Here is a 21141-nt window from a genome sequence, read left to right as displayed (position 1 = left end):
GAGATAGATAGTGTAGATAGAGAGAGACAGTAACTTTTCTATTATTTCTGTATATTCTTTCTCTCCGTATTGTCGGGGGAGGGACCGTAAGTAACCATTTCACTGTTAGTCTCGACCCATTGTTTACCAACCATGTGACAAATAACATGTGATTTGATTTGATAGTTAGATTGTTATCTAGGTCATTGCTGAGGGCTGTTCTGTTCCAGTTAGGGGAGGATGACTGGGGGTTACTGTTAGAGCTGGGGGTTAGAGCTGGGGGTTACTGTTAGAGCTGCGGGTTACTGTTAGAGCTGGGGGTTACAGTTAGAGCTGGGGGTACTGTTAGAGCTGGGGGTACTGTTAGAGCTGGGGGTTACTGTTATAGCTGGGGGTTAGAGCTGGGGGTTAATGTTAGAGCTGGGGGTTACTGTTAGAGCTGGGGGTTACTGTTAGAGCTGGGGGTTACTGTTAGAGCTGGGGGTTAGAGCTGGGGGTTACTGTTAGAGCTGGGGGTTGGAGCTGGGGGTTACTGTTAGAGCTGGGGGTTACTGTTAGAGCTGGGGGTTAGAGCTGGGGGTTACTATTAGAGCTGGGGGTTACTGTTAGAGCTGGGGGTTACTGTTAGAGCTGGGGGTTAGTGTTAGAGCTGGGGGTTACTGTTAGAGCTGGGGGTTAGTGTTAGAGCTGGGGGTTACTGTTAGAGCTGGGGGTTAGTGTTAGAGCTGGGGGTTAGTGTTAGAGCTGGGGGTTACTGTTAGAGCTGGGGGTTACAGTTAGAGCTGGGGGTTACTGTTAGAGCTGGGGGTTACTGTTAGAGCTGGGGGTTAGAGCTGGGGGTTACTGTTAGAGCTGGGGGTTACTGTTATGGGGTCACTGCGGGGTCAGTCATTATCGACTGCGAACCCTGGAGCAATTAAGGTTAGGAGTCTTTCTACAGAGTTTTCACCTTATCGGCCCGAGGGGGATTCGAACCAGCTACCTTTGGGTTACTGGCCCAATCGCTAAGCTACCTGCTGTCCTACTGTTAGGGATGCTGTGTGTGTGTGTGTGTGTGTGTGTGTGTGTGTGTGTGTGTGTGTGTGTGTGTGTGTGTGTGTGTGTGTGCTCATTGAGTTGTGGTTATCGTCTAGTCTTCACGGGCTGAGCTATTCTTCCTGACAGACGACTGTTTGTCCCCGGAGAGAGAGAGGGAGGGAGGGAGGGAGGGGGAGAGGGAGGGAGGGGGGGAGAGAGAGAGGGAGAGGGAGGGGGGGAGGGAGGGAGGGAGGGGGGGAGGGAGGGAGGGAGGGGGGGGAGAGGGAGGGGGGGGGAGGGAGGGGGAGAGGGAGGAAGGGAGGGGAGGGAGGAAGGGAGAAACAGCAGAAGAGGGACAGAGGGGGTTGAGAACTGACCAATGAGAAAGTGTGTTGGGTTGTTAGACGGTGCAGAGTGTATGTTGCTATGGAGACAGAACTCAGGTCTACTGCAGAACTATTTACAATCTAGTCTCTGATTCTCTCTCCCTCTCTGTCTCTGTCTGTCTGTCTGTCTGTCTGTCTGTCTGTCTGTCTGTCTGTCTGTCTGTCTGTCTGTCTGTCTGTCTGTCTGTCTGTCTGTCTGTCTGTCTGTCTGTCTGTCTGTCTGTCTGTCTGTCCCTCTCTCCCTCCCTCTCTCTCTGTCTCTCTCTCTCTCTCTCTCTGTCTCTCTCTCTCTCTCTCTCTCTCTCTCTCTCTCTCTCTCTCTCTCTGTCTCTCTCTCTCACCCTCACTTCCTCTCTTCCTCTCGCTCTCCCTCTAATTCTCTCTAACAGGAAGTGCTGTGTGTCTCTTTTCATTACCCATAATGCTGTTCTTCCTCTTGACATCACACAGCATCCTGTCCCACCCATCCGCTTCCTCCTCCTGCTCCATAACCCAAACCCTCTCTCCCGTAACCTTCATCTTCTACCTAACCCTCTCTCCTGTAACCTTCATCTTCTACCTAACCCTCTCTCCTGTAACCTTCATCTTCTACCTAATCCTCTCTCCCGTAACCTTCATATTCTCCCTAACCCTCTCCTATAACCTTCATCTTCTACCTAACCCTCTCTCCTATAACCTTCATCTTCTACCTAACCCTCTCCTATAACCTTCATCTTCTACCTAACCCTCTCCTATAACCTTCATCTTCTCCCTAACCCTCTCCTATAACCTTCATCTTCTACCTAACCCTCTCCTATGACCTTCATCTTCTCCCTAACCCTCTCCTATAACCTTCATCTTCTACCTAACCCTCTCCTATAACCTTCATCTTCTACCTAACCCTCTCCTATAACCTTCATCTTCTCCCTAACCCTCTCCTATAACCTTCATCTTCTACCTAACCCTCTCTCCTATAACCTTCATCTTCTACCTAACCCTCTCTCCTATAACCTTCATCTTCTACCTAACCCTCTCCTATAACCTTCATCTTCTACCTAACCCTCTCTCCTATAACCTTCATCTTCTCCCTAACCCTCTCCCATAACCTTCATCTTCTACCTAACCCTCTCTCCTGTAACCTTCATCTTCTACCTAATCCTCTCTCCTATGACCATCTTCTCCCTAACCCTCTCCTCAACCTTCATCTTCTACCTAATCCTCTCTCCTATAACCTTCATCTTCTCCCTAACCCTCTCCTAAAACCTTCATCTTCTACCTAACCCTCTCTCCCATAACCTTCATCTTCTACCTAACCCTCTCCTATAACCTTCATCTTCTCCCTAACCCTCTCTCCTATAACCTTCATCTTCTCCCTAACCCTCTCCTATAACCTTCATCTTCTCCCTAACCCTCTCTCCTATAACCTTCATCTTCTCCCTAACCCTCTCCTATAACATTCATCTTCTACCTAACCCTCTCCTAAAACCTTCATCTTCTACCTAACCCTCTCGTAACTATCTGGCTGTAATCTAGTCTGAATCCTGTAGCTCTATCTGGCTCTAACCCAGTCTGAAGCCTGTAGCTCTATCTGGCTCTAACCCAGTCTGAAGCCTGTAACTCTATCTGGCTCTGACCCAGTCTGAAGCCTGTAGCTCTATCTGGCTCTAACCCAGTCTGAAGCCTGTAGCTCTATCTGGCTCTATCCTAGTCTGAAGCCTGTAGCTCTATCTGGCTCTAACCCAGTCTGAAGCCTGTAGCTCTATCTGGCTCTAACCCAGTCTGAAGCCTGTAGCTCTATCTGGCTCTAACCCAGTCTGAAGCCTGTAGCTCTATCTGGCTCTGACCCAGTCTGAAGCCCGTAGCTCTATCTGGCTCTATCCCAGTCTGAAGCCTGTAGCTCTATCTGGCTCTAATCCAGTCTGAAGCCCGTAGCTCTATCTGGCTCTAACCCAGTCTGAAGCCTGTAGCTCTATCTGGCTCTGACCCAGTCTGAAGCCTGTAGTTCTATCTGGCTCTAACCCAGTCTGAAGCCTGTAGCTCTATCTGGCTCTGACCCAGTCTGAAGCCTGTAGCTCTATCTGGCTCTAACCCAGTCTGAAGCCTGTAGCTCTATCTAGCTCTGACCCAGTCTGAAGCCTGTAGCTCTATCTGTCTCTAAGCCAGTCTGAAGCCTGTAGCTCTATCTGGCTCTGACCCAGTCTGAAGCCTGTAGCTCTATCTAGCTCTAACCCAGTCTGAAGCCTGTAGCTCTATCTGGCTCTAACCCAGTCTGAAGCCTGTAGCTCTATCTGGCTCTAACCCAGTCTGAAGCCTGTAGATCTATCTGGCTCTAACCCAGTCTGAAGCCTGTAGCTCTATCTAGCTCTGACCCAGTCTGAAGCCTGTAGCTCTATCTGGCTCTAACCCAGTCTGAAGCCTGTAGCTCTATCTGGCTCTAACCCAGTCTGAAGCCTGTAGCTCTATCTGGCTCTAACCCAGTCTGAAGCCTGTAGCTCTATCTGGCTTTAACCCAGTCTGAAGCCTGTAGCTCTATCTGGCTCTGACCCAGTAGCTCTATCTGGCTCTAACCCAGTCTGAAGCCTGTAGCTCTATCTGGCTCTAACCCAGTCTGAAGCCTGTAGCTCTATCTGGCTCGAACCCAGTCTGAAGCCTGTAGCTCTATCTGGCTCTTACCCAGTAGCTCTATCTGGCTCTAACCCAGTCTGAAGCCTGTAGCTCTATCTGGCTCTAACCCAGTCTGGAGCCTGTAGCTCTATCTGGCTCTAACCCAGTCTGAAGCCTGTAGCTCTATCTGGCTCTAACCCAGTCTGAAGCCTGTAGCTCTATCTGGCTCTAACCCAGTCTGAAGCCTGTAGCTCTATCTGGCTCTGACCCAGTCTGAAGCCTGTAGCTCTATCTGGCTCTAACCCAGTCTGAAGCCTGTAGATCTATCTGGCTCTAACCCAGTCTGAAGCCTGTAGCTCTATCTAGCTCTGACCCAGTCTGAAGCCTGTAGCTCTATCTGTCTCTAACCCAGTCTGAAGCCTGTAGCGCTATCTGGCTCTAACCCAGTCTGAAGCCTGTAGCTATATCTGGCTCTGACCCAGTCTGAAGCCTGTAGCTCTATCTGGCTCTAACCCAGTCTGAAGCCTGTAGCTCTATCTGGCTCTAACCCAGTCTGAAGCCTGTAGCTCTATCTGGCTCTAACCCAGTCTGAAGCCTGTAGATCTATCTGGCTCTAACCCAGTCTGAAGCCTGTAGCTCTATCTAGCTCTGACCCAGTCTGAAGCCTGTAGCTCTATCTGGCTCTAACCCAGTCTGAGGCCTGTAGCTCTATCTGGCTCTAACCCAGTCTGAAGCCTGTAGCTCTATCTGGCTCTAACCCAGTCTGAAGCCTGTAGCTCTATCTGGCTCTAACCCAGTCTGAAGCCTGTAGCTCTATCTGGCTCTAACCCAGTAGCTCTATCTGGCTCTAACCCAGTCTGAAGCCTGTAGCTCTATCTGGCTCTAACCCAGTCTGAAGCCTGTAGCTCTATCTGGCTCTAACCCAGTCTGAAGCATGTAGCTCTATCTGGCTCTAACCCAGTCTGAAGCCTGTAGCTCTATCTGGCTCTGTATTGTATTGAGTTTCTATCCAGGAATGTTCCAGGGATTTCATCACAGCATAACTCCCCCTCTGGGCCCCCTGTACACACACACACACACACACACACACACACACACACACACACACACACAAAGACACACACACACACACACACACACACACACACACACACACACACACACACACACACACACACACACACACACACACACACACACACACACACACTCCGTCTCTGTGTATGTTGGCTGACGGAGGCGAGCGATTTCACAGGCGGGCAGAACCCTGACCTTTCACCCCACAGCAGACGGGCGGTTACCACGACGAGTACCCTCTCTCGGGGCCGTGTGTGTGTGTGTGTGTGTGTGTGTGTGTGTGTGTGTGTGTGTGTGTGTGTGTGTGTGTGTGTGTGTGTGTGTGTGTGTGTGTGTGTGTGTGTGTGTGTGTGTGTGTGTGTGTGTGTGTGTGCACGGCAATATCCAAATCAACACAAACAACACACACACGGTCAACAGGTGTGTCAGTCTGGACCGTAAGGTAAAGGTAGGTCCACTTTATTAGCTACGTTAAGAGAAGCCCGTTGAAGCTGCAGAAAATGCTGAATATCTCTGATATGGAAATGTTTGTGTGGGGGAAACGACGGGCAAGGGTTTACATCCTGGTACCGGTGTTATAACTCTGTTTAGTGAGGGAGCATGGGTAGACAGGTGGGACGGACGGACAAGCGTTTACATCCTGGTACTCTGTTCAACTCCTCACCGCCGTGACTGGATGCAAATCCAATACATTTTCCTCATTGAGGAAACGTACAACATTTTCAGTTGATTTTCAACCGGTTAGAGAGGCACATAGAGCTACAACAGATAGATACGCAACGGCACATAGAGTTACAAGTGATAGATACGCAACGGCACATAGAGCTACAACAGATAGATACGCAACGGCACATAGAGCTACAACAGATAGATACGCAACGGCACATAGAACTAAAACAGATAGATACGCAACGGCACATAGAGCTACAACAGATAGATACGCAACGGCACATAGGTCTACAACAGATAGATACGCAACGGCACATAGAACTACAACAGATAGATACGCAACAGCACATAGAGCTACAGCAGATAGATATGCAATGGCACATAGAACTACAACAGATAGATATGCAACGGCACATAGAGCTACAACAGATAGATATGCAACGGCACATAGAACTACAACAGATAGATATGCAACGGCACATAGAGCTACAACAGATAGATATGCAACGGCACATAGAACTACAACAGATAGATATGCAACGGCACATAGAACTAAAACAGATAGATATGCAACGGGCACATAGGGCTACAAAAGATAGATTTACAACAGTACATAGAGCTACAACAAATAGATATGCAACGGTATGTTTCTTGCTGTATTAGGATTATTTTTGTTCATAAACATGGTGAAGCCCCAAAATTGCCCTCCTTGGAAGCCTATGTTTCAAACATAAGGAAGTGGATGATGGCAAATGCTTTACTTTTAAACTTGGACAAAACAGAGATGCTAGTTCTAGGTCCCAAGAAACAGAAATGCTAGTTCTAGGTCCCAAGAAACAGAGGTTCTAGTTCTCAAGAAACAGAGATTCTAGTTCTAGATCCCAAGAAACAGAGATTCTAGTTCTAGGTCCCAAGAAACAGAGATTCTAGTTCTCAAGAAACAGACATTCTAGTTCTAGATCCCAAGAAACAGAGATTCTAGTTCTAGGTCCCAAGAAACAGAGATTCTAGTTCTCAAGAAACAGACATTCTAGTTCTAGATCCCAAGAAACAGAGATTCTAGTTCTAGGTCCCAAGAAACAGAGATTCTAGTTCTAGGTCCCAAGAAACAAAGAGAAACAAAGAAAAACAGATAAAAGAAACAAAGAGATCTTCTGTTGGATCTGACAATTAATCTTGATGGTTGTACAGTCGTCTCAAATTAAATTGTGAAGGACCTCGGCGTTACTCTGGACTCTGATCTCTCTCTCTTTTTTGATGAACATATCAACAATATTTCAAGGGCAGCTTTTTTCCCCCATATTCGTAACGTTGAACAAAAAAAATCATAAACTTTTTTGGTCACTTCTAGATTAGACTACTACAACGTTCTACTCTCCGTCTCTGATCATTTATGAACGTTTGAACATCTTGATGAACAATCTGGCCTTATTAATGGCCAATGTACTCTTATAATATCCACCCTTGCACAGCCAGAGGAGGACTGGCCACCCCTCAGAGCCTGGTTCCTCTCTAGGTTTCTTCCTAGGTTCCTTCCCTTTCTAGGGGAGTTTTTCCTAGCCACCCCTCAGAGCCTGGTTCCTCTCTAGGTTTCTTCCTAGGTACCTTCCCTTTCTAGGGGAGTTTTTCCTAGCCGTCATTCTTCTAAATCTGCATTGCTTGCTGTTTGGGGTTTTAGGCTGGGTTTCTGAATAGCGTTTTGTAACATCTGCTGGCCCTCACTCTAGACGCAGGGTTGAGTTGACACCTTTAGATAGCTCTCTGTCTCTACCAGTTGGTGATAACAGGGTACTACAGTGTGGATGGATTAGATAGCTCTCTGTCTCCACCTGCTGGTGAGAACAGGGTACTACAGTGTGGATGGATTAGATAGCTCTCTGTCTCCACCTGCTGGTGAGAACAGGGTACTACAGTGTGGATTAGATGGCTCTCTGTCTCCACCTGCTGGTGAGAACAGGGTATTTCAGTGTGGATGGATTAGATAGCTCTCTGTCTCCACCTGCTGGTGAGAACAGGGTACTGCAATATATTATTATTATTGGGGTAAGGACTTTCTCATGTCCCATGACTTTAATTTGTTTAACATTTATTAAACTAGGCAAGTCAGTTAGGAACAAAATTCTTATTTTTACAATGACGGCCTACCTCAGCCAAACCTTCCCCTAACCCGGACGACGCTGGGCCAGTTGTGCACCGCCCCATCCTCTAGCAAACACAGCTGATTAATCAAATTGTATTCTAAACGGAAGATTGTGATTGGGTGATTACTGGAGTCAGGTGTGTTAGGGGCACCAATCAGGCCCTGAATACACCAATTCTGCTTTTTATAACTACAGGCCAACTTCCTCCTCACACACTCCCCAACCCCCATCTTCTGCTTCCTTATTCCTGTCCAATCAGAGTGGTGCATGAGCTTGTTGGCGTCTCCCTCCCGCTTAGCCAATCGTCTGGGGCCTGTATGTCTCACCCACTCTGTCATACGATGTGTGTGTGTGTGTGTGTGTGTGTGTGTGTGTGTGTGTGTGTGTGTGTGTGTGTGTGTGTGTGTGTGTGTGTGTGTGTGTGTGTGTGTGTGTGTGTGTGTGTGTGTGTGTGTGTGTGTGTGTGTGTGTGTGTGTGATGCCAGCTGGGTATATCACTTGTTGGTTATGAGTTCATTTCCTGTGTTATCACTCAATGAGATGTTATCTACAGAGAGAAGAGAGAGACGGAGAGAGAAGAAGAGGAGAGGAGGAAGTTAAGATCAGAGGAGAAACTCCCAGCGGATGTTCTGACACAGTGGTATTTACACTCTCTCTCTCTATCTCTCTCTCTGTCTCTCTCTCTCTCTCTCTCTCTCTCTCTCTCTCGCTCTCTCTGTCTGTCTCTCTCTCTCTCACTCTCTCTCTCCCTCACATCTCTCTTTTTACCTTATTTAGCCAGCAGTGAGCAGAGCAGGGTAGAGAGAGAGATATATATCTTAACCTGTCCCCTGTCCTCTCTTTCTAACGGGGATCCATAATAAACCCCAGGAAGAGTAGCTGCTGCCTTCGCAGGAACTAATGGGGATCCATAATAAACCCCAGGAAGAGTAGCTGCTGCCTTGGCAGGATCTAATGGGGATCCATAATAAACCCCAGGAAGAGTAGCTGCTGCCTTGGCAGGAACTAATGGGGATCCATAATAAACCCCAGGAAGAGTAGCTACTGCCTTGGCAGGAACTAATGGGGATCCATAATAAACCCCAGGAAGAGTAGCTACTGCCTTGGCAGGAACTAATGGGGATCCATAATAAACCCCAGGAAGAGTAGCTGCTGCCTTGACAGGAACTAATGGGGATCCATAATGAACCCCAGGAAGACTAGCTGCTGCCTTGGCAGGAACTAATGGGGATCCATAACAAACCCCAGGAAGAGTAGCTGCTGCCTTGACAGGAACTAATGGGGATACATAATAAACCCCAGGAAGAGTAGCTGCTGCCTTGACAGGAACTAATGGGGATCCATAATGAACCCCAGGAAGAGTAGCTGCTGCCTTGACAGGAACTAATGGGGATCCATAATAAACCCCAGGAAGAGTAAATGCTGCCTTGACAGGAACTAATGGGGATCCATAACAAACCCCAGGAAGAGTAGCTGCTGCCTTGACAGGAACTAATGGGGATCCATAATAAACCCCAGGAAGATTAGCTGCTGCCTTGACAGGAACTAATGGGGATCCATAATAAACCTCAGGAAGAGTAGCTGCTGCCTTGACAGGAACTAATGGGGATCCATAATAAACCCCAGGAAGAGTAGCTGCTGCCTTGACAGGAACTAATGGGGATCCATAATAAACCCCAGGAAGAGTAGCTGCTGCCTTGGCAGGAACTAATGGGGATCTATAATAAACCCCAGGAAGAGTAGCTGCTGCCTTGGCAGGAACTAACGGGGATCCATAATAAACCCCAGGAAGAGTAGCTGCTGACTTGGCAGGAACTAATGGGGATCTATAATAAACCCCAGGAAGAGTAGCTGCTGCCTTGACAGGAACTAATGGGGATCCATAATAAACCCCAGGAAGAGTAGCTGCTGCCTTGGCAGGAACTAATGGGGATCCATAATAAACCCCAGGAAGAGTAGCCGCTGCCTTGGCAGGAACTAATGGGGATCCATAATAAACCCCAGGGAGATTAGCTGCTGCCTTGGCATGAACTAATGGGGATCCATAATAAACCCCAGGAAGAGTAGCCGCTGCCTTGGCAGGAACTAATGGGGATCCATAATAAACCCCAGGAAGAGTAGCTGCTGCCTTGGCAGGAACTAATGGGGATCCATAATAAACCCCAGGAAGATTAGCTGCTGCATTGGCAGGAACTAATGGGGATCCATAATAAACCCCAGGAAGAGTAGCTGCTGCCTTGGCAGGAACTAATGGGGATCCATAATAAACCCCAGGAGGAGTAGCTGCTGCCTTGGCAGGAACTAATGGGGATCCATAATAAACCCCAGGAAGAGTAGCTGCTGCATTGGCAGGAACTAATGGGGATCCATAATAAACCCCAGGAAGAGTAGCTGCTGCCTTGGCAGGAACTAATGGGGATCCATAATAAACCCCAGGAGGAGTAGCTGCTGCCTTGGCAGGAACTAATGGGGATCCATAATAAACCCCCTGGAAGAGTAGCTGCTGCCATGGCAGGAACTAATGGGGATCCATAATAAACCCCAGGAAGAGTAAATGCTGCCTTGACAGGAACTAATGGTGATCGATAATAAACCCCAGGAAGTGTAGCTGCTGCCTTGACAGGAACTAATGGGGATCCATAATAAATACAAACTGCAGAAGGGCAGATATTTCCTCCTTGGGATTTGAACCAGCAACCTTTTGGTTAGTGGCCTAACGCTTTTAAGGTCTTAACCTCTAGGGTGTGTGTGTGCGTTATGTGTGTGTGTGTGTTGTGAGTGTGTGTGTGTGTGTGTATGTGTGTGTGTGTGTAGTGTGTGTATTGTTTTCAACATGACTCCCCAAAAAAACTTCCTTTAATTGTTTTCGTCACTGAGCAAATGTCAGGTCTGCTGAGAACAAAACTTGAACGTCGTGAACATTTTTCGCTTTTTACTGTGAACGTTGAGGCTGTAGCCGCTTTAAGGTAGATTATTCAAGATGTTTTCAAAATAGACGACATGACCAAAACGTTTGTAGACACCTGCTCTTCAAACATCTCATTCCAAAATCATGGGCATCATTATGGAGTTGGTCTCCCCTTTGCTGTTATAACAGCCCTCCACTCTTCTGGAAAGGCTTTCCACTAGATGTTGGAACATTGCTGCGGGGACTTGTTTCCATTCAGCCATAAGAGCATTAGTGAAGACGTGCACTGATGTTGGGCGATTAGGAGGTTGAGGTCAGGGCTCTGTACAGGCCACAGTCAAGTTCTTCCACACCGATCCGTACAAACCATTTCTTTATGGACCACGCTTTGTGCATGGGAGGCATTGTCATGCTGAAACACGAAAGGACCTTCCCCAAACTGTTGCCACAAAGTTGGAAGCACAGAATCATCTTGAATGTTATTGTATTCTGTAGTGTTGAGATTTCCCTTCAAGGGGCCTAAGCCCGAACCATCAAAAACAGCCCCAGACCATTGTTCCTCCTCCACCACCAAACTTTACAGTTGGCACTATGCATTTTTTTGGGGTCAGGTAGCATCCTCGTGGCGTCCGACCAAAACACAGATGCGATTCATCACTCCAGAAAACGCTTTTCCACTGCTCCAGAGTCCGATGGCGGCGAGCTTTACATCGCTCCAGCCGACGCCGACGCCGACGCTCGGCGTTGAGCATTAGAGGATCATAGGCGTGAAGCTCCCGATGAAAAGTCATTGTTTTGCAACCAAGGACAAGACGATTTATTACGCGGCCTTGCGCTTCAGCACTAGGCGGTCTCGTTCTGTGAGCTTGTGTGGCCTACCACTTGTTTCGGCTTAGCCGTTGTTGCTCCTAGACGTTTTCCACTTCACAATAACAAGACTTACAGTTGATTGACCCGCAGGGCAGAAATTTTGATGGACTGACTTGTTGGAAAGGTGGCATCCTACTATATGATGATTACCCACGTTGAAAGTCACTGAGCTCTTCAGTACGGGGCCCATTCTAGAGCCAATGTTTTGTCTATGGAGATTGCATGGCTGTGTGTTCGATTTTATACACCTGTCAGCAAAACGGGTTTGGCCGAAATAACCCGAATCCACAAATTTTAAAGGGGTGTCCAAACATACTGCTGTATAGATACAAGTGTACAACACCGCCCCTTTAAGACATAAAAACACTCTTTTCCGACTGGCTTTTTTTAAAGATGGTTAGAAATGTGCACGTTTTTTGTAGGAAGTAACAAGTCCCTTGCTCATTGATGACTAGAAATGAGATATAACTGGGGTAATAAGTCATTAATAACTAGCAAAGAATCAAATACAAGTTTACTTCCCGACCGAACCGTTCATGCTGTGAACACAGACCTAACTGCATCTCTGATTGGTTACGAAGCACCGGTCTTTTCCCCGCTAACGCAATGAAATCCTAACTCCAATTCGCCTCTGCCTTACAATAAACGTTTCTTTTCTCACAGAGTTAGTTTTACATACTAAAATCTTGAATAGTTCTAGTTTTTCTATCTTTCTATGTTACAATGAAAGTGGCTTTTAATATTGTGAAACTTATTAGAGCAACACACGTTTCACTTCAACAGCGTGCTTCTCTGCGCATGCTCAGTCCCGAAGGGAGGTTTATTAAAGGGAACATTGATGGGTTTTTTTTAAACGGGGTCACATCCGTGTGAAAAGAGGAGAGAGAGACAGAGAGATCATATCTTTCTTTATGTAAATCAAAATCCCATCTTTATTTAAAGGGGGCTCTTAAAATCACAGCACAATCGCAACGAGAAACGAGAGAGAGAGAGAGAGAGAGAGAGAGAGAGAGAGACAGAGAGCGAGAGAGAGACAGTGAGAGAGAGACAGAGAGAGAGAGAGAGAGAGAGAGACAGAGACAGAGAGAGAGAGAGAGAGATAGAGAGAGAGAGAGAGACAGAGAGAGAGAGAGAGAGAGAGAGAGAGAGAGAGAGAGACAGAGAGAGAGAGAGAGAGAGAAAAAGAGAGAGAGACAGAGAGAGAGAGAAAGAGAGAGAGAGAGAGAGAGAGAGAGAGAAAGAGGGGAGTAAAAGAGAGAAAGAGAAGGGATATTCACTGTCTGCTTTATTTAATCTTTATTTAACTTGGCAAGTCAGTTAAGAACAAATTCTTATTTACAATGAATTTACCAAAAGGCAAAAAGGACAGAGATTAAAAATAAAAATATAAGACAAAACACACATCACATCAAGAGAGACCTAAAACAACAACACAGCATGGCAGCAACACAACATGACAACACAGCATGACAACACAGCATGGTAGCAACACAGCATGACAACACAGCATGACAACACAGCATGGTAGCAACACAGCATGGTAGCAACACAACATGACAACACAGCATGGCAGCAACACAACATGACAACACAGCATGGCAGCAACACAACATGACAACACAGCATGGCAGCAACACAACATGACAACACAGCATGACAACACAGCATGGCAGCAACACAACATGACAACACACCATGGCAGCAACACAACATGACAACACAGCATGACAACACAGCATGGTAGCAACACAACATGACAGCACAGCATGGCAGCAACACAACATGACAACACAGCATGGCAGCAACACAACATGACAACACAGCATGGCAGCAACACAACATGACAACACAGCATGGCAGCAACACAACATGACAACACAGCATGACAACAGCATGGTAGCAACACAACATGACAGCACAGCATGGCAGCAACACAACATGACAACACAGCATGGCAGCAACACAACATGACAACACAGCATGACAACACAGCATGGCAGCAACACAACATGACAACACAGCATGGCAGCAACACAACATGACAACACAGCATGGCAGCAACACAACATGACAACACAGCATGGCAACACAGCATGGTAGCAACACAACATGACAGCACAGCATGGTAGCAACACAACATGACAACACAGCATGGCAGCAACACAACATGACAACACAGCATGGTAGAAACAGAACATGACAACACAGCATGGTAGCAACACATGACAACACAGCATGGCAGCAACACATGACAACACAGCATGGCAGCAACACAACATGACAACACAACATGACAATACAACATGGTAGCAACACAACATGACAACACAGCATGGCGGCAACACAACATGACAACACAGCATAGTAGCAACACAACTTGACAACACATCATGGTAGCAACACAACATGACAACACAGCATGGTAGAAACACAACATGACAACACAGCATGGTAGCAACACATGACAACACAGCATGGTAGCAACACATAACAACACAGCATGGTAGCAACACAACATGACAACACAGCATGGTAGCAACACAACATGACAACACAGCATGGTAGCAACACAACATGACAAGACAGCATGGTAGCAACACAACATGACAACACAGCATGGCAGCAACACAACATGACAACACATCATGGTAGCAACACAACATGACAACACAGCATGGTAGAAACACAACATGACAACACAGCATGGTAGAAACACATGACAACACAGCATGGCAGCAACACATGACAACACAGCATGGCAGCAACACAACATGACAACACAACATGACAACACAGCATGGTAGCAACACAACATGACAACACAGCATGGTAGCAACACAACATGACAGCACAGCATGGCAGCAACACAACATGACAACACAGCATGGCAGCAACACAACATGACAACACAGCATGACAACAGTATGGTAGCAACACAACATGACAGCACAGCATGGCAGCAACACAACATGACAACACAGCATGGCAGCAACACAACATGACAACACAGCATGACAACACAGCATGGCAGCAACACAACATGACAACACAGCATGGCAGCAACACAACATGACAACACAGCATGGCAGCAACACAACATGACAACACAGCATGGCAACACAGCATGGTAGCAACACAACATGACAGCACAGCATGGCAGCAACACAACATGACAACACAGCATGGCAGCAACACAACATGACAACACAGCATGACTACACAGCATGGCAGCAACACAACATGACAACACAGCATGGCAGCAACACAACATGACAACACAGCATGGTAGCAACACAACATGACAACACAGCATGACAACACAGCATGGTAGCAACACAGCATGACAACACAGCATGACAACACAGCATGGTAGCAACACAGCATGGTAGCAACACAACATGACAACACAGCATGGCAGCAACACAACATGACAACACAGCATGGCAGCAACACAACATGACAACACAGCATGGCAGCAACACAACATGACAACACAGCATGACAACACAGCATGGCAGCAACACAACATGACAACACACCATGGCAGCAACACAACATGACAACACAGCATGACAACACAGCATGGTAGCAACACAACATGACAGCACAGCATGGCAGCAACACAACATGACAACACAGCATGGCAGCAACACAACATGACAACACAGCATGGCAGCAACACAACATGACAACACAGCATGGCAGCAACACAACATGACAACACAGCATGACAACAGCATGGTAGCAACACAACATGACAGCACAGCATGGCAGCAACACAACATGATAACACAGCATGGCAGCAACACAACATGACAACACAGCATGACAACACAGCATGGCAGCAACACAACATGACAACACAGCATGGCAGCAACACAACATGACAACACAGCATGGCAGCAACACAACATGACAACACAGCATGGCAACACAGCATGGTAGCAACACAACATGACAGCACAGCATGGTAGCAACACAACATGACAACACAGCATGGCAGCAACACAACATGACAACACAGCATGGCAGCAACACAACATGACAACACAGCATGACAACACAGCATGGCAGCAACACAACATGACAACACACCATGGCAGCAACACAACATGACAACACAGCATGACAACACAGCATGGTAGCAACACAACATGACAGCACAGCATGGCAGCAACACAACATGACAACACAGCATGGCAGCAACACAACATGACAGCACAGCATGGCAGCAACACAACATGACAACACAGCATGGCAGCAACACAACATGACAACACAGCATGACAACAGCATGGTAGCAACACAACATGACAGCACAGCATGGCAGCAACACAACATGACAACACAGCATGGCAGCAACACAACATGACAACACAGCATGACAACACAGCATGGCAGCAACACAACATGACAACACAGCATGGCAGCAACACAACATGACAACACAGCATGGCAGCAACACAACATGACAACACAGCATGGCAACACAGCATGGTAGCAACACAACATGACAGCACAGCATGGTAGCAACACAACATGACAACACAGCATGGCAGCAACACAACATGACAACACAGCATGGTAGAAACAGAACATGACAACACAGCATGGTAGCAACACATGACAACACAGCATGGCAGCAACACATGACAACACAGCATGGCAGCAACACAACATGACAACACAACATGACAATACAACATGGTAGCAACACAACATGACAACACAGCATGGCGGCAACACAACATGACAACACAGCATAGTAGCAACACAACTTGACAACACATCATGGTAGCAACACAACATGACAACACAGCATGGTAGAAACACAACATGACAACACAGCATGGTAGCAACACATGACAACACAGCATGGTAGCAACACATAACAACACAGCATGGTAGCAACACAACATGACAACACAGCATGGTAGCAACACAACATGACAACACAGCATGGTAGCAACACAACATGACAAGACAGCATGGTAGCAACACAACATGACAACACAGCATGGCAGCAACACAACATGACAACACATCATGGTAGCAACACAACATGACAACACAGCATGGTAGAAACACAACATGACAACACAGCATGGTAGAAACACATGACAACACAGCATGGCAGCAACACATGACAACACAGCATGGCAGCAACACAACATGACAACACAACATGACAACACAGCATGGTAGCAACACAACATGACAACACAGCATGGTAGCAACACAACATGACAGCACAGCATGGCAGCAACACAACATGACAACACAGCATGGCAGCAACACAACATGACAACACAGCATGACAACAGTATGGTAGCAACACAACATGACAGCACAGCATGGCAGCAACACAACATGACAACACAGCATGGCAGCAACACAACATGACAACACAGCATGACAACACAGCATGGCAGCAACACAACATGACAACACAGCATGGCAGCAACACAACATGACAACACAGCATGGCAGCAACACAACATGACAACACAGCATGGCAACACAGCATGGTAGCAACACAACATGACAGCACAGCATGGCAGCAACACAACATGACAACACAGCATGGCAGCAACACAACATGACAACACAGCATGACTACACAGCATGGCAGCAACACAACATGACAACACAGCATGGCAGCAACACAACATGACAACACAGCATGGTAGCAACACAACATGACAACACAGCATGACAACACAGCATGGTAGCAACACAGCATGACAACACAGCATGACAACACAGCATGGTAGCAACACAGCATGGTAGCAACACAACATGACAACACAGCATGGCAGCAACACAACATGACAAGACAGCATGGCAGCAACACAACATGACAACACAGCATGGCAGCAACACAACATGACAACACAGCATGACAACACAGCATGGCAGCAACACAACATGACAACACACCATGGCAGCAACACAACATGACAACACAGCATGACAACACAGCATGGTAGCAACACAACATGACAGCACAGCATGGCAGCAACACAACATGACAACACAGCATGGCAGCAACACAACATGACAACACAGCATGGCAGCAACACAACATGACAACACAGCATGGCAGCAACACAACATGACAACACAGCATGACAACAGCATGGTAGCAACACAACATGACAGCACAGCATGGCAGCAACACAACATGACATCACAGCATGGCAGCAACACAACATGACAACACAGCATGACAACACAGCATGGCAGCAACACAACATGACAACACAGCATGGCAGCAACACAACATGACAACACAGCATGGCAGCAACACAACATGACAACACAGCATGGCAACACAGCATGGTAGCAACACAACATGACAGCACAGCATGGTAGCAACACAACATGACAACACAGCATGGCAGCAACACAACATGACAACACAGCATGGTAGAAACAGAACATGACAACACAGCATGGTAGCAACACATGACAACACAGCATGGCAGCAACACATGACAACACAGCATGGCAGCAACACAACATGACAACACAACATGACAATACATCATGGTAGCAACACAACATGACAACACAGCATGGCGGCAACACAACATGACAACACAGCATAGTAGCAACACAACTTGACAACACATCATGGTAGCAACACAACATGACAACACAGCATGGTAGAAACACAACATGACAACACAGCATGGTAGCAACACATGACAACACAGCATGGTAGCAACACATAACAACACCGCATGGTAGCAACACAACATGACAACACAGCATGGTAGCAACACAACATGACAACACAGCATGGTAGCAACACAACATGACAAGACAGCATGGTAGCAACACAACATGACAACACAGCATGGCAGCAACACAACATGACAACACATCATGGTAGCAACACAACATGACAACACAGCATGGTAGAAACACAACATGACAACACAGCATGGTAGAAACACATGACAACACAGCATGGCAGCAACACATGACAACACAGCATGGCAGCAACACAACATGACAACACAACATGACAACACAGCATGGTAGCAACACAACATGACAACACAGCATGGTAGCAACACAACATGACAGCACAGCATGGCAGCAACACAACATGACAACACAGCATGGCAGCAACACAACATGACAACACAGCATGACAACAGTATGGTAGCAACACAACATGACAGCACAGCATGGCAGCAACACAACATGACAACACAGCATGGCAGCAACACAACATGACAACACAGCATGGCAACACAGCATGGCAGCAACACAACATGACAACACAGCATGGCAGCAACACAACATGACAACACAGCATGGCAGCAACACAACATGACAACACAGCATGGCAACACAGCATGGTAGCAACACAACATGACAGCACAGCATGGCAGCAACACAACATGACAACACAGCATGGCAGCAACACAACATGACAACACAGCATGACTACACAGCATGGCAGCAACACAACATGACAACACAGCATGGCAGCAACACAACATGACAACACAGCATGGTAGCAACACAACATGACAACACAGCATGGCAGCAACACAACATGACAACACAGCATGGTAGCAACACAACATGACAACACAGCATGGCAGCAACACAACATGACAACACAGCATGGTAGAAACAGAACATGACAACACAGCATGGTAGCAACACATGACAACACAGCATGGCAGCAACACAACATGACAACACAACATGACAATACAACATGGTAGAAACACAACATGACAACACAGCATGGCGGCAACACAACATGACAACACAGCATAGTAGCAACACAACTTGACAACACATCATGGTAGCAACACAACATGACAACACAGCATGGTAGAAACACAACATGACAACACAGCATGGTAGCAACACATGACAACACAGCATGGTAGCAACACATAACAACACAGCATGGTAGCAACACAACATGACAACACAGCATGGTAGCAACACAACATGACAACACAGCATGGTAGCAACACAACATGACAAGACAGCATGGTAGCAACACAACATGACAACACAGCATGGCAGCAACACAACATGACAACACATCATGGTAGCAACACAACATGACAACACAGCATGGTAGAAACACAACATGACAACACAGCATGGTAGAAACACATGACAACACAGCATGGCAGCAACACATGACAACACAGCATGGCAGCAACACAACATGACAACACAACATGACAACACAGCATGGTAGCAACACAACATGACAACACAGTATGGCAGCAACACAACATGACAACACAGCATGGTAGCAACACAACATGACAAGACAGCATGGCAGCAACACAACATGACAACACAGCATGGCAGCAACACAACATGACAACACAGCATGGTAGCAACACAACATGACAACACAGCATGGTAGCAACACAACATGGTAGCAACACAAAACACGGTACAAACAGTATCGGGCACAGACAACAGCACAAAGGGGCAAGAAGGTAGAGACAACAATACATCACATGAAGCACCATAACCGACCGTAAGACTGACGATAAAACCATAATTCCACGTTGACATTATTGGGGATATTGTGTGTAGAGGCCAGTGGCAAACAGTGAAACGGTGGAGTGGAGGGAGTGTGAATCCATTCTGGTAGAAGGTACCGCATCTTCTTCCATATAAGGAGTCTTCGGCTGAGACGAGAACTGACTGACTATGTGAGGAAATGCAGCGAGGAGAGAGAAAGAGAGAGAGATTCTTTTTTGCACCTCGTTTTTTTTGTACATAAGTTTAAATATGACATTTTTATTTTTTTTTAAATGTGTTTTTTCCTCTTTTTTTAAAAACTTTGTGAGTAAAAATGTTTATTGTTTTTATTTCACTTTTTGTTTTTTTTATCTATTTCACTTCGCTTTGGCGATGTTAATATATGTTTGCCATGACAATAAAAATCTAATAAAATCGAATCGAATGTTATTTGTCACGTGCGCCGAATACAACAGGTGTAGTAGACCTTACAGTGAAATGCTGAATACAACAGGTGTAGTAGACCTTACAGTGAAATGCTGAATACAACAGGTATAGTAGACCTCACAGTGAAATGCTGAATACAACAGGTGTAGTAGACCTCACAGTGAAATGCTGAATACAACAGGTGTAGTAGACCTTACAGCGAAATGCTGAATACAACAGGTGTAGTAGACCGTACAGTGAAATGCTGAATACAACAGGTGTAGTAGACCTCACAGTGAAATGCTGAATAGAACAGGTGTAGTAGACCTCACAGTGAAATGCTGAATACAACAGGTGTAGTAGACCTCACAGTGAAATGCTGAATACAACAGGTGTAGTAGACCTTACAGCGAAATGCTGAATACAACAGGTGTAGTAGACCTTACAGCGAAATGCTGAATACAACAGGTGTAGTAGGCCTCACAGTGAAATGCTGAATACAACAGGTGTAGTAGACCTCACAGTGAAATGCTGAATACAACAGGTGTAGTAGACCTCACAGTGA

This window comes from Salmo salar, chromosome 02 (assembly GCF_965601325.2).
Source record: "Salmo salar chromosome 02, fSalSal1, whole genome shotgun sequence".
Taxonomy (NCBI): Eukaryota; Metazoa; Chordata; class Actinopteri; order Salmoniformes; family Salmonidae; genus Salmo; species Salmo salar.
The sequence above is the reverse complement of the archived record's forward strand: the minus strand, read 5'-3'. Positions refer to the sequence as shown.